Consider the following 14835-nt stretch of genomic DNA (forward strand, 5'->3'; position numbering starts at 1 on the left):
AATGAATAATTTTCCGAGGAAAAAGGTAAATTCTCTCTCTCTCTCTCTCTCTCTCTCTCTCTCTCTTCTCTCTCTCTCTCTCTCTCTCTCTCTCTCTCTCTCTCTCTCTCTCTCTCTCTCACTCCCTCACCTTTCGTGAAGACAAGATATCGACAAGGACAACATTAATGAGAATGATAATAAAAACAATAATGATGACAATGATAATGATTATAATAAATAATAAAAACAATGACAATGAAAGCAATAATAACAGTAATACCAACAACAACAACAACGAATGAAGAGAGAAAGGAACAAAGAAAAGGAGATAAGGTCTTACAAGGAAATGCCAAGCAGGCGACAGCAGCTGGGAAATCAAGACGCGGCGTCTCGAGGGAAGATGACGTGGGAACAGCAGCTCATAAGTCTAATACCTTCTCGTAAGTGTTAATCGACCGCGGGAAAAAAATGTGTGAATAACGTCTCCTAAGTCTTGTTATCGAATAAACTGTACATAGAAAAAATAAATAAATAAAAATACTACTAATAATAAATATAATTAAATAAATGTTGTGTGTACAGCATCTCATGACTAATCGAAAGTTTAATTCTAAATCGGAATATGACGTCGCGTGAACAGCATTTCATAAATGTTATTATCCCAAAAGTCGTATTCCAAAAAAGAGATATCGAGTGAACAGCATTTTAAGATTCTCAAAAGTTTCATTCCCTATCAGAATTAAATGTGTGAACAGCATCTCATAAGACTTATTAAACCTCTGAAAAAAATGTTCCGTGAACAATATTTCGTACGTGTTATGATCTCATAAGACGTATTCCAGCTCGAAAAGATCCGTCTTGTGAACAGCATATCATAAGTCTTATTCCATCTCGAGAATCTGGGGAAATGGATATACTGTGGCCCTTGTATTGGAGGTCTGGTGTTGTGTGTGTGTGTGTGTGTGTGTGTGTGTGTGTGCGAGTACGTGTGCGTGTGCGTGTCGAATGAGTTATTGCTGTTTCGAAGTTCTGCCTTAGGCTCATTTTCTTTTTTTTCACTCTTTCTTTCTTTCTCTCTCCTATCAGATTCTGAGAAACGACAGTTAACTGATTCCTAGAAGTTTGTGCATATATAACAATATTTTCACCCCCCCCCCTCCTCTGATCCTTCAACCACAAAATTACATATAATCTTCACATCATTTTTTATACTTTTTGAAGAAGAAAAAAAAATACACACCATATAAAAAGTGAACAACACATAAAAAAAACATACATTCACCCACAAAAAAAATCTTTAACACAAAAAATACGACCTATCAAAAAGACCAACCATTTTTTTTTCACACACATTTACACACCAGCTTTCATCAGCCTAGTCACGTGACCTCACAGCATCCTCACAGCATCCAACCTGAGATGCAAGATGCACTAATGATCTCTGCATACCTCGCACGTCATGCCTGATTTGAAACGCTTCGTTATTCATGTCGATGAGTTTTAAAACGTCCCATGGAGAAGGGGTTATGTCAGGTCCTATCTGTTTTTCTTTGTTTTTTTTTATTGTTTCTTTACACATACACACATGAACACATAGAGGCACTGATATATATACTGATATATAAAGAAATATGTGTGTGTGTGTGTATATATATATATATATATATATATATATATATATATATATATATATTTATATATATATATAGAGAGAGAGAGAGAGAGAGAGAGAGAGAGAGAGAGAGAGAGAGAGAGAGATAATGATTGATAGTAATGCTAATACTAATGCTAATTAATGATCAATAATGACAAATAATAATAAAAAATAAATGATGATGATGATGATAATGACGATGAAAAAAATAATAAAAACAACAACAACAACAACAACTATAATAATAATAATAAAAATAGTAATAATAACAATAACAATAATAACAAAAATAGCAGATAACAATAACACTGATAACGAGAAAGACAAAAAAAAAAAAAAAAATCCACTATGTCAGTAAAACCAAAAAAATGGATCTCGTATTCTTTATCATTAATCCAATGTCGTTATTTTCACAAGAATATAAATTGGAGAGGAAAATGGGGGTGGGGAAGGAAGGGGAGGGGGGATGGAATGGAGATGGGGTGGGGGGAGTGAGAGGAGGGAAGGGAGGGAAAGGGGGTGGGGGGAACGAGAGGAGGGAAGGGAGGGAAGTGAGAGGAGGGAAGTGAGAGAAAGGGGGTGGGGGGAGTGAGAGGAGGGAAAGGGAGGGGGAAGGAGTGAGGGAAAGGGTAGGGGAAGAGGTGGGAGGAGAAGTGGGGGAGGGGCGGGGGGAAGGGGGAAGGGGGCAAACGAGAAGAGGGAAAAGTGAGAGGTGGAGAGTAAGGAGGCAGGGGAGGGGGAGGGGAGGAGGGAGCAGGGAAGGGGGAGGGGAAGGAGGGGGAAGGGGAGGGGGGTAATGGCGTGGAGGGCAAGGCCAGCAGACAATTTAAGGCGTAAATTAACGTCGATGTTAGCGCCTTCGCTTTCGTTATGGGGTCCTTGTTTTTGTAAGTGTGGTTATAATGTGAATGACGTCAGCTCGTTGTATTCGGTGTACAAATAGATGTGTGTGTGTGTGTGTGTGTGTGTGTGTGTGTGTGTGTGTGTGTGTGTGTGTGTGTGTGTGTGTGTGTGTGTGTGTGTGTGTGTGTGTGTGTGTGTGTGTGTGTATGTGTGTGTATGTTTGTTTATGTTTGTGTGCATATGCCCGTGCGTGCGCGTGTGTATGTATGTCTATATTTATGTCCATTCTTATGTATATGTGTAGGTGTGTGCGTGCGTATGTGCGAATGTATGTGCGTGTCTGTATTTCAACATACTGCATTTACATACAATATACCCCCATAAATGCACACAATTCGCGTGTGTGTGAGTGCCATGAACATTAACAATCCGGGGGGAAGGCGCAGTACATTGAACCAGCCGTGGAAACTAGGCTGCATGTTCACATCTCGCGCCTCACACTCGCACCCGGGCACAAGGGTGGCTCACTCGCTCTCTCTCTCTCACTGTCTCTCTGTCTCTCTGTCTCTGTCTCTCTGTCTCTCTCTCTGTCTGTCTGTCTGTCTGTCTCTGTCTCTCTCTCTCTCTCCTCTCTCTCTCTCTCTCTCTCTCTCTCTCTCTCTCTCTCTCTCTCTCTCTCTCTCTCTCTCTCTCTCTCTCTCTCTCTCTCTCAATTCAGGCGAATACAACAATAACACAGCATTAAAATTTCCTAAATTAAAAACACGTGAAGAGATGATGAAGATGAAGATTTACTAGAATAAAGCTACGTGATTAGAAAAAAATGATAATTAAAATTTCGTAGAACAAAAATACGTGAATATACGATAATGATAAAAGATAAGTGAATAGATGAAGATAACTAAAATATCATAGAATAAAATTATGTGAAGTGATAATGATATTGATAATGAGATGATATAAAATCCAAAATAAACCCTTAAAAAAGATTAACAGATATTAAGAAGTGAACAAACGAAAGAAGAAATTAATAAAGAAACAGAGAAATGTACAAATGAACAGACAATAGATAAAGAGATAAACAGATAAATAAACAAATACACAGATAAATCAACAAATAGACAGATAAATAAAAGAGACAAAGAAATAACTCAATAAACAGATGAATAACTAAATAAACAAAAAAAAGTACAACACACAAACAGATGAATAAATACACAGATAAAAAAAAAGATAAACAGAAAAGGAAATCAAACTGAAAAAAACAAACAGAGTAATTAACAGTTAAATAGAAACGATAAAAAAACACCAAAGGAGTTCTATTAACTTCGGGTCAACGAGAGAACGCGAAACTTAAAATCACAATAACCGGCTCTTTTGCAAACCGGTTAATACGATTATGTTATTCATTCCTTTGACGCGGTGATGGCAACAGCGGGGGAAGGTTGCCAGTTGCGAATAAATTGCGGAATTTGTTTTGAGACGGTGGAGGAGGGAGGAGGAGGAGGGAGGAGGAGGAGGGAGGAGGGAAGAGTAGGGAGAAGAAGGGAGGAAGAAGGTGTAGGAGAGAGGAGGAGGAACGAGGAGGGTGGAGGAGGAAGGAGGAGACTGGAAGAGGGGGATGAATGGGATGGAGATAACAGAAGAGGGAAGGGAAGGAGGGATAAGGAAGGGGAGAGGAGAGGAGACAAGAGGAGAGGGGAATGGGGGAGGAGGTAGGAGATGAGGGAGGTGGAAAAGAGGAAAGAGAGAGAGAGAGAGAGAGAGAGAGGAGAGAGAGAGAGAGAGAGAGAGAGAGAGAGAGAGAGAGAGAGAGAGACTTTCAACCTTTTTCTTCCTTGGCTGATTTCTCTTTCCCCTCTTTTCATTTCTCTAGCTTTCATATTTCTCATTTCTCCTCACCCCTTTTTCTACTCATTCCAAAGAAGAAAGAAAGAAAGAAAGAGACATACAGATAGAGATAGAGACAGATACATAGATAGATAAATAGATAGATATATACATACATACATAGAGAGAGAGAGAGAGAGAGAGAGAGAGAGAGAGAGAGAGAGAGAGAGAGAGAGAGAGAGAGAGAGAGAGAGAGAGAGAGAGAGAGAGAGAAAATAACGCAAAATACCCATCATAAAACAAGAAGAAGAAGAAGAAGAAGAAGAAGAAGAAGAAGAAGAAGAAGAAGAAGAAGAAAGAAGAAGAGGAAGAAAACGAAGAAGAAAACCTTTTTTTCTCAATCCGTAATGCAGTCAAACCAGACAGACCATCATACTTTTTTTTACGTGATAATAAAAAGGGTATCAGGACGAGGGTGTAAATTGGATTTTCTAGACAGCATATCTCAAATCTATGAGAAAAGGAGTTAAAGAGAGAGAGAGAGAGAGAGAGAGAGAGAGAGAGAGAGAGAGAGAGAGAGAGAGAGAGAGAGAGAGAGAGAGAGAGAGAGAGAGAGAGAGAGAGAGAGAGAGAGAGAAGGGAGAGAGAAAAAAATAGAGAGAGTAAAAAAAGTGAAAAAAAGAAAAAAATTAGATAAAAAAAAGAAATGTTTGTAAAGCAACGGTTTTAAAGCAGTCGCCAAAAAGGGCTTTTCACGCTAAGTGAAAAATGTTTTTCGATTTCTTTTCCCTATCTTTCTGTTTTCTTCTTCTTCTTTTCTTCTCCCCTTTTTCCTCGTTTTCTAGTTTTTTTTTTTCTACTCCCCTTCTTCTTCTTCTACTTCCTATGCACCTCCCTCCTCCTCCTCCTCCTCCTTCTCCTCCTCCTCCTCCTCCTTCTTCTTCTTCCTCTTCTCCTCCTCCTCCTCCTCTTCCTCTCCCATTTCTCCCTTTTATTTCCCTTCTCTCTCTCCCTTCTTATCCTTATTTGGTGAGAAACGATCTCGCATCTAAACCGTGGCTTCCCTACAACCCCGGCCAGCGCATGCGGGCGATAACCTTCTTGGTATCATAAGCGACGTAAACAAATATAAGATGAAAAAAGTGATGAAATAATAACATATATATAAATATAAATTATTTAGGTATTATATAATAAATACGATTATGATTTAATTACTTTATATATTATAATTGTTAGGGGTTTTATTCAATAAAAGGGTTACGATTATGGCTGATGTTAATCTGAATCTTTTGATATTTTTTTTTATTAGTGAAACTCGTAAATACGAACGCAATTTTTATCATTTATTTTGTTTTCTCTAATCTCAGCTGACTCAATGTTACAATGCATGATTTTATTCCCCATTTTATCCTGAAATGACTTTGTCAAGGGATAATACATCAGATAATCAAAGAGATAACTTAAAAATAAAAATTCTCCGTTCATAACCCTAAAATCGACAGTTTTCACCGGGGATAACTATACATACTCTTAGTTCCAATATCATTCATTCACTAACGCGTTTCCTTGACATTTTCCGGCATGAAAAAGCCTAGCCTCCCCCCCCCTTTTTAAACCCATTCAAAACGTCCTAAAATTACGTCTTTCTACTTGCATTGACCCTGACTTGACCTGACCTATAGGTGTCACCTTGATCTCCCTCTGTAAGATTAAGGTCGATCACGTGACCTCGACTTTGTTCCGTACTTTTTTCCCATCTTAAGGGACTTTCATAAACACGCAAAGATCGCACAATGCACAAATGACTGTATAATTGCAAAGGGAAGTTGCAAAAAGAGCGTCTCCAGATAAACAGAGAGTAGATTGACATAAAGACTCATGGTAAACACGGGGTCGCCATTGGACATGTGTTAACTCCTTCGCTGCGACAATGGCGCGCAGAGGGCGTGGGTGTCTGCTTGTAGTACCTTCCTGAAGCTCAACTTAAGCTAACTCCATCTGTGCAATTTGTTCTGTAAATAAGTCTTTGCATTTCACCTCCGGATCGCTAGGTCGGCCTCTCCTTCTCTTCCCTCCTCCTCCCCCTACTCCGCTCCTTTCTTCTTCTTTTCCATCTTCTGTTTTCTTCTTCGTTCTGTTCGTTTCTTCTTTATTTTCTTCCTTCGCCACCTCCTCCTTATCTCTCCTCCACCTCCTCCTCTCTCCTCCACCCCCTCATCTCTCCACTTCTTTTTTTTTCTCTCTCTCTCCGACCTCCACCTCTTTCTCTCTCTATCTCCTCCTTCTCACTCCTCCAACTCTTCCTTCTCTCCTCCTCCTCCCCCCTCCTTCCCCCCCTCTTTTTCCTCCCTCCTCCTCCTCCTCTCTCCACCAATATATCACCCCTCGCCCCGTTTCTCCCCCAGCCGAAGGACGCAGAAATGATCTTTGCACCCGGAGCAATTAAGGATCATTATCTCGTGCCCCTTACCTTGACGCCCCGGTGCCGCCCGCCGGAGTGTGCGTAACCTTAAAATTTTCTTCCCCCCCCTACCCTCTCCCCCCTCGCCCCCTTCCCCGCCCCTAAAATACCTTTAATTATGGCCGGCTTTGTGTGGTTACTTCGGGTATTGATTGTCGGAGGAAAGTTCTCTGTTACCGCGTTACCCCGTGACGATCTTCGCTTTTTCGTAAGTATTGAAAAGGGGGGGGGGAGATTTCTTTGTTTTTTTTGACACCTGTTTATTTTTGTTTTGTTTTTGTTTTTTGTTTTTCGTTTCTTTGTGTTTGCATCTTTTTCTTTTTCTTTTTTTCTCGTTTTGGTGTGGATGTCCTTTCTTGTCTTCTGTTGTTTGCTTGTTTGTTTCTTTGTTCTGTCTATCTCTGTTCTGTCTGTCTGTCTCTGTCTGTCTGTCTGTCTGTCTGTCTGTCTGTCTGTCTGTCTGCCTGCCTGTCTGCCTGCCTGCCTGCCTGCTTACTTGCTTGCTTGCCTGCCTGCCTGTATCTGTCTCTCCTTCTCCCTCTCCGTCTCCCTTTCTCCCTCTCCCTCAACATCTCCCTCTCTCCCTTCCTCCCTCCCTCCCTCCCTCCCTCCCCATCTCCCTCACCATCTCCCTTCCTCCCCCCTCCCCCTCCCTCAACATCTCCCTCCCCCCTCCCTCCCCCTCTCCCTCTCCCTCTCCCTCCCTCCCCCCTCACCCTCTCCCTCTCCCCTCCAATCTAGACCTCTCCTTGATCGCAAATGCCTTGATCTCACTCACTCTCCAATTTGCACCCCCACTTTATACGCCCATGCAAATAAAAGCTTCACCCAGCTTTACCTTGACAGCTTCACTCACGACCTTGTCACTCAGATCACAAATCGACGTCAGTGATTCTTTTAAGTGTAATATCTTCACCCGTTGCTCATTGAACTTGACATCGTTCAGTCAAATAGCAGAGGATGTACGCTTCCCACTCGTCTGTAATGTTGTGGTTTGAAATCGCGAGTGAGGACAAAGGTGGAAAGAAAACATACCATTATGCGCAAGTAAGAATACACTCACGAAGCGCTCAGGGATGAATGGACAAAGGAACGGAACCACGCGCACGCAAATACACAGAACACGTAAATACACAAGCAAGAAACATTCACATGGAACGCACAGACACAGACATAGACACAGACACAGACACACACACACACACAGACACACACACACACACACACACACACACACATACACACATACGCACGCACGCACAAAGAACCACAGACACGTAATCACACACGCAAAAAGAAAAGAAAAGAAAAACAAAAACACACATGCAAGGAGCCACACCCACACAAACACACAAACTACATCCTTTTTTTTATGAACACCTTTTGTTCACCGTAACGACCTCATTCCACCCCCCCCCCCATCCCCACTCCCATGCATCCTCAGGAACCCATTCTCACCCACCCATAGGAAAGCTGTAACCCCCCATTAAACAAACTCAAAACCAAGACCCGCCATGCAAAGAAAGCAAAAACAAACAAACAAAACAGACTGCTATAACCTCTATATTTTCCGACGCCTTCATACGAACGGGGTGTCAAAGTCAAAGGCAATTTTGACGGCGCGTTTGACACCTACTGACTCCCCGCCCTTTCCTAACCCCTTGCCACGTTCAGTCAAAGCGTTCGTGTGTATGTCTTTCGCTGCCGCTGTCTTGGAGATCGGTGATGGTAAGTGTTGTTGATTCAGTGATTATTTCCTAAGAATACCAAAACATCAAGGACTTGAAAATGACTGCAGAGAGATTGGTGTTAATCTCACCGTGATTATCTATCAACTCTCCCTTTCGCTCTGTTTATGTGTTTGTCTATTAATCTTAATCAAAATCTGTCTTTGTCTCTGTCTCTGGTTTCTCTCTCTCTCTCTCTCTCTCTCTCTCTCTCTCTCTCTCTCTCTCTCTCTCTTTCTCTTTCTCTCTCTCTCTCTCTCCTCTCTCTCTCTCTCTTTCTCTCTCTCTTTCTCTTTCTCTCTCTCTCTCTCTCTCTCCTCTCTCTCTCTTCCTCTTCTTTCTCTCTCTCTCCCTCTCTCTTGCTTCCTCCCTCTCTCTCTCTCTTTCGTTTCCTCTATTTCTCTCTCTCTCTCTCTCTTCTCTCTCTCTCTCTCTCTCTCTCTCTCTCTCTCTCTCTCTCTCTCTCTCTCTCTCTCTTCTCTCTCTTCTCTCTCTCTCTTTCTCTCTCTCTCATTCTCTCTCTCTCTCTCTCTCTCTCTCTCTCTCTCTCTCTCCTTGTATTTTATCGATTAGCTATTAATTTGCTTAAATGCAATATCGACTATTTCATGCAACACTCACTCAGAAATATAGCACTAATATTAGTAATAACATTATTAATCATAATAATATTGATGCTAATGATACTACGATTAAAAAAAGAAAAGAAAAAAAGAAAAAAGAAAAAAAAAATATATATATACATACATACATACATATATATATATATATATATATATATATATATATATATATATATATATATATATATATATATAACAATAATGCCAACAACAACATCAATAAAGACAATAATAATAATGAATGGTGATAATGATCACGACAATGAGAATATATAACAATAATGATGATAGTAATAGCAATAACAACAAAAACGATCAATAGTAACGATGGTACGGTGCAATTGGTCATGAAAGCACTGATAATAAACACAATAATGAAGTAATAATCAACATAATATCAATAATGATAATAATAACAATGACAATAATAACACCGGAGTTATCTAGTGAAATCGCCAACGCTGAGGTTCAGAAAGCCCGCAAGAAACAGACTTCTGAAAAGTATATAATCCCCCCATCGTGATTCTCAGGAGATTAAACGACCAATTTTATTATATTTTTTTCCCCTCGTGGCCGCGTGTCTACCCTACTGCCTTTCCTCCTTCCCCCATAAAATTAAGACATAAAAATGGTAAAAAACAGGAGAGAAAGAACTCAAGGTATAATAGCTTATATCATTTCCCTTGACGCAATTCGAATATTCAGCTTTACGAGAGGTAGAAATCTCCTGCTGAACTCTTTAGCATTATGAAATCTATCTCTCAAAAACGGGAGATAACCGGGGGAGAGGGAGTAATAATAAGAAAAAAAGCGATAAATGGAAGTGAAAATGTATAGCCTATCACGGGAACAAACCACAGGCGTAAATAGACAGTGGAGAAGAAGAAGGAGGGAGGGGAAAAAAAGCACTAATGCATAGCAACCCCGTGACCCCCCGCGAACAATGGCGGCGCCGGGAGGAAGTCAAGCGCTGTTGCCAGATGCGAGACGCCCATTGTTGAAACCGCGGCAGGGTTGAAGGGCTGGCTGTCAAGGGTCGCGTCGAGAAGGCTTCTGGCATCGATGATTAAGGGACGGCACTGTGGCTCGGGTCTCGTGGCCCTATGTGGCACCGAAATAGGGAGTTCAAGGGGAAGATGTTCTGCTGTTACAACACAGGGGTTGTTTGCGGGTGCGGCTGAATGGAGGAATTTCGAGACGGTGGGACTACACGTTGTGTGTGTCTCAATAAGGTCTTTAAATTGCTGTGTTCCTTGAAGACGATGCTATTGTAGCGCCTTCGTGGAGGAGATCGCAGATTGTTCCATTACAAAAGCACATTTTGAGGCCATACAGAAGACTTTATCAATGCTCAAGAGAGTTTTAAGCGAATGTGAACAAGGGCAGCAATTTCGTTGTATTAATGCAAGTATAAAGGTATGAGATCCACCCTGAATGTATTGTAAGTGTGGTGTTTCAGCGTAAAGAATATCATGTAAAAAGGAAGAAAAAATCGAAATGTAATTTACTGTTTTGACTTCATACTTTATAACCGTGATGTTCTAAAAGGGCAAAAAAGAAATGATGTTCCGTGACTGTTATCAGAAGGAAAAACGTTATGAAATGCGTATGAATATTTTCTCGAATTTATGGCTATACTTATCTAAGCATAATATATATATATATATATATATATATATATATATATATATATATATAATATATTATATATATATTATATATATATATTATATATACATATTATATATATATATATATCATATATATATAATATATTATACTATATATATATATATATATATATACATATATATATATATATTATATATATATATATATATATAATATATATATATATATATATATATATTATATATATATATATATATATATATAATATATATATATATATTGTAAACATGTTATTTGACAATGAAAATAAAATGCGGGGACAGGATAACAAAGGCAGACTAGGAAACCCACCCAGTCCTTCGCGACGCAGTCATGCCCCAAATGGAATAGTGATTTGTAACGTTACACACAAAAAAGCAAAAGAATCATGATAATACAACCAGATAAGTTGAAATACACAATAATTACGCCAAAAAAGGAGAAAAAAAATAATGATAATATAACCAGATACGTTGCAATATATAATGATAATGGACAAAAAGAAATGATTGATAACGATAATAAAGAGAATGATATTAATGCAAAAGCTGACAATGGACAGCAAAGGTCACAAACAAACAGAGACACACAAGAGGGCGCGGATGACAGACGTGAAAAGGACCATGACGGGCAGAGGTCATGCATGACAGGCAAAGAAATCATGACATCATGGAGAAGCATGACTGGCCAGAGATATCATGAGTATAACGAGGGACACGAGGGATTTAGGATCAACGTCAGAGAAGGTCATGATTTTTTTTTTTAATTCTATTTTTTTTTAGGAGGAAGAAAGGTCATGACTGATGGAGAGATTATAAGTCAAATTTCAAGTTCATAAGTTTGATAAATAAGTAGTATGCAAGTCCGAGGAAAGATTAGTTGGATTTCAATATGAAACACAATGACGTGATATTGAAAGGGATGGTGAATGTAAGAGAAAAAAAGCTGATCGGAAGGATCTTGTGTTGTTTTATGTATGTGACATAATCTTCCTTTTGTTATGGTGATCGCAAGGTCTCATTGTTGTGCAAAGTGATGGATGGAATCTCTCATTATCTGTCTCTCACTATATCTCTCACTTTCTCTCTCTCTGTCTATCTATCTACCTATCTTACTATTTTTCTTCCTCTCCCTCTCCCTCTGCCAACCTGCCTGCCTCACTCTTTCTCTCTTTCAACCTCTGTCTGTCTGTGTCACACACGGACAGACCCTCGCCTCTTCTTCTCTCTCTCTCTCTCTCTCTCTCTTCTCTCTCTCTCACTCTCTCTCCCTCTCTCTCTTCTCCTCTCCTCCTCTCTCTCTCTCCTCCTCTCTCTCTCTCTCTCCTCCCTTCTCTCCTCCTCTCTCTCTCTCTCTCCTCTCTCTCTTTTTCTCTCTCTCTCTCCTCTCTCTCTTTCTCTCTCTCTCCCTCCTTCCTTCCTTCCCTCTCCCTCCTTCCTTCCTTCCTTCCTTCCCTCTCTCCCCCTCCCTCCCCCTCCCTCCCTCCTCCCTCCCTCTCTCTCTCTCTCTCACTGACCCGATGTCGAGGTTAGAAGCGCATCATTTGTTCTCTCTCTCTCTCTCTCTTTCTCTCTCTCTCTCTCCCACGGAAGGTTATGCCAACGCCCATAAAACCCGCCAATAAAGGAGTGAAGCCTGTGATTGGCACTTTCACTGGAGCATCAACACCGCCCCCACGATACACCACAACGAGGGGGGGGAGGGAGGGAGGGAGGGAGGGAATGAGGGAGCGGGACGGAAGGAAGGAGGGAAGGAATGAGGGAGGGAAGGAGGGGAGAGGGGGGAGGGGAGGGGTAGATGGAAGGAGGGAGGGGGAGGAGGGAAAGAGGGAAGGGGGGAGGGAGTGGGTTAAAGAGGGAGGTGGAGGAGGAAGGAGGGAGGGGTAGAGGGAAGGAAGGGGGGGAGGGGAAGGAGGGGCAGGGTAATGAAAGTGGGCTAAGGGGTAGGAGGGGGGAAGGGGGAAAGAGGGAGGGGGTGGGGGAGTGGCAGAGGCCTTGTACCTGGATGCGATTTCGTGAAGGGGGGGAGGGGGGGAAGGGGAGTGCCCCTCCCATTCTTCTCTCTGGTTGTTTGTCTGTTTGTCTTTCTCTTTCTGTCTTTCTTTCTTTCTTTATCTCTCTCTCTCTCTCTCTCGTTCTCTCTCCCTCTCCCTCTCCCTCTCCCTCTCCCTCTCCCTCTGGTACTATTCTTTTATAGCTCTTTGTTTCTCCCAGGTCTTATTAGAACTCATCCTTAAAGAATAGAATTGCATGGGTTTTGTGAATGGGTCGATATGTGTATATTTCCCAACGACACCTGTTTCTCAAGTTTTAAATGACAAAATTCCCGGTGATTGTCTGAGGGTCTGTATTTTGAAAATTGTCCGGGATATAAAAATAAGGAACATAGTAGTCAACGAAATCATCGACGATATATATATATATATATATATATATATATATATATATATATATATATATATATATATATATATATATATATATATATATTTTTTTTTTTTTTTTTTTTTTTTTTTTTTTTTTTTTTATGGAGGATTTGCTTTGGCTGCATGCAAATATGCTCATCAGATCAACGACAATGCAGACTTTACTCAGTCATTTGACAAAATAGCACGTAAATGTCACCACGACACGCTTCTCATTTTTCTTCTCCGTACTCTAGGTCTGTATTTTAATTTCCGGATTTAAAATACATTGTATCTCTCTCTCACATTATCTTCATATATTTTTCTTATATTCTTTCTCACTCTTTTTCTATTTATTCTATTCATTTTTTTTTTTTTTTTCTTTTCTCCTCTATTCTCTTTCATTCTTCACTCTCATTTTTTCTCTTCTTCTCTCTCTCTTCTAACTCGCCGGTCTCTGCTCTCTCTGCTTCATGCAATCCATTCTCGACATCATCACGTACCTGCGCTCATCTCTTCAGTCTTTCTCCACGCTATTCCTACCTCACTCGCATCCTCTCTCTCTCTCTCTCTCTCTCTCTCTCTCTCTCTCTCTCTCGTCTCTCTCTCCTCTCTCTCTCCTCTCTCTCTCTCTCTTTCTCTCTCTCTCTCTCTCTCTTCTCTCTCTCTCTCTCTCTCTCTCCCTCTCCCTCTCCCTCTCCCTCTCCCCACCCACACCCACACCCACCCCACACACACACACACACACACACACACACACACACACACACACACACACACACATCAGCGCTGTGCCCTGATCCATGACACGTGACCTCGACTTACCTTTTAATATGACCTCAGGGCGTTGACCTCTTCCCCGGCACGATTTCTGCAATAAGGGGAAAGAGAGAATAGTATCATTATGTCTATATTCAAATTAAAAGGTTTGATTATTAATTAATATCATGATATCAAAATTGGATTTTTTTTTTGGTTTTATTCATTAAGAAAAATATTTTAAGTTATTAAGTTGAATTTATCAATTTAAGGTCTAGAATAATTCTAAAATTACCTGGATTACTGTCTTGAAGAATTGATAATATGCATGCAACCATAGTGGTTTAGCAATGCACAAATCTTGAACAAGGAAAGGTACTTAAGTTAACAAGGATTTTTAAAAAAAAGTAAATTCTCATGTAATGTACTCAACTTGATACTAATAATAGACCACTAAACGTCTAAATTAAATACGTAACAACATACAAGGTACGAGATTCAGATATCAATAATACTTGATTGCACATATCAGAAATAATAAGTAATTTAGCTACGATGTTGCAATAATTTTGCAAAGAAAAGACAGTGTATGTGACCCCTTTGTTTTATTAACAATTTTTATTTATTAAATTATTTCATATATGTTTTAAAAGAAAGTAAAGTACATATGAACGTACTTTTTATCACGCATAATTAAATCAGATAATGGTTGAGGGTAACCAACCACGCCAACAATGGTGATCAAGAGAGAGAGAGAGAAAGAGAAAGAGAGAGAGAGGAGAGAGAGAGAGAAGAGGGAAAAAAGAGGAGAGAGAGAGGAGAGAGAGAGGAGAGAGAGAGAAAAGAGAGAGAGGGGGAGAGAGAGAGAGAGAGAAGAG

At 40.3% G+C, this 14835-nt stretch overlaps 1 protein-coding gene across 1 annotated transcript in view; it reads right to left on the reverse strand.

Moving 5' to 3' along the window:
* LOC119589863 (zinc finger CCCH domain-containing protein 13-like) overlaps window positions 1-14835 on the reverse strand; it is a 159462-nt gene that overhangs the window by 88730 nt on the left and 55897 nt on the right. The window contains 1 exon segment of the mRNA XM_037938470.1: window positions 14024-14069. The gene's annotated coding sequence lies outside the window, so the exon portion shown is untranslated.

This window comes from Penaeus monodon, chromosome 26 (genome assembly GCF_015228065.2).
Source record: "Penaeus monodon isolate SGIC_2016 chromosome 26, NSTDA_Pmon_1, whole genome shotgun sequence".
Classification (NCBI taxonomy): Eukaryota; Metazoa; Arthropoda; class Malacostraca; order Decapoda; family Penaeidae; genus Penaeus; species Penaeus monodon.